The sequence below is a fragment of the Pteropus vampyrus genome, unplaced genomic scaffold (genome assembly GCF_000151845.1).
Source record: "Pteropus vampyrus isolate Shadow unplaced genomic scaffold, Pvam_2.0 Scaffold152, whole genome shotgun sequence".
Lineage (NCBI taxonomy): Eukaryota > Metazoa > Chordata > Mammalia > Chiroptera > Pteropodidae > Pteropus > Pteropus vampyrus.
The window spans coordinates 1,253,053-1,253,998 of NW_011888933.1; the positions used below are offsets into that span (position 1 = coordinate 1,253,053).

Genomic DNA, 946 nt, shown 5'->3' on the forward strand with positions numbered 1-946 from the left:
CTTAAAATCTAATTTTTTTTATCATCCAAGGAGGGCCCCAGACCACCACCATAAGCCAGTAGAGAGCAAAAAATATATTAAAGTCGTTACTTAAGAATGGTACTAAATAGAGTGGATTTAGGTTTAGAAAACTCTAAGAAGCACCATTAATATCTTGATCTATGTGAATGGCGCCCCCTGCAGTTTCGCAGTGTTCGACCTTCCCAAATGTACACAGCGGCCTTGGTGTTGGCTGTCTTTTTAAGTTGTCGCCTTTGATATGGAAAAGATAAAGAAATTCCCATCCCCCCCCCTCCCCCAGGGCTGAGCGCGATTGGTTGCTAAAGGCTAGGTTTTCTGACTTTCCTTTGCCTGCTGATTGCTGAATCCACAGACCAGCTCCCACAGAATCAGACTCTACGAGAGGGAAGATTACAGGGGCCAGATGGTGGAGTTGACGGAGGACTGCTCCTCGGTTTACGACCGCTTCCACTTCAGTGAGATCCACTCCTTCAGCGTGCTGGAGGGCTACTGGATCCTGTATGAGATGCCCCATTACCGGGGGCGGCAGTACCTGCTGAGGCCGGGGGACTACAGGCGCTACCACGACTGGGGGGCCACAAGTGCCAGAGTGGGCTCTTTGAGGAGAGCCATGGATTTCTATTGAAATATTTTTACTCTACACTTTTCTCCGTCTGGAAGCTAATAAAATATTTCCTGTGTGTTTCATGCAGTCATGTAGTCCTGTTTTCCTTTCCCGCTCCTTGGAAGGGCTCGGCAAAAACAAAGCTGGGACTAATGTGGCCTTTCTTACACATGTCGGTGGAAAGCGTGGTATGGGGCAGCACTGCGTCTGGACCCGGAATGCCTGGGTCCACATCCACTTCCTAGCTATACATGATGGGGCAGGTTACTTAGCACTTCTGTGCCTCAGTTTCCTGATCTGTAAAAAGTGAGGTGGCGACAC

General features: G+C 49.0%; 1 pseudogene; it reads left to right on the forward strand.

The window, feature by feature from the left end:
* Positions 1-355: 355 nt before the first annotated feature.
* LOC105298431 lies at positions 356-646 on the forward strand (annotated as a pseudogene).
* The last annotated feature ends 300 nt before the right edge of the window (positions 647-946 follow it).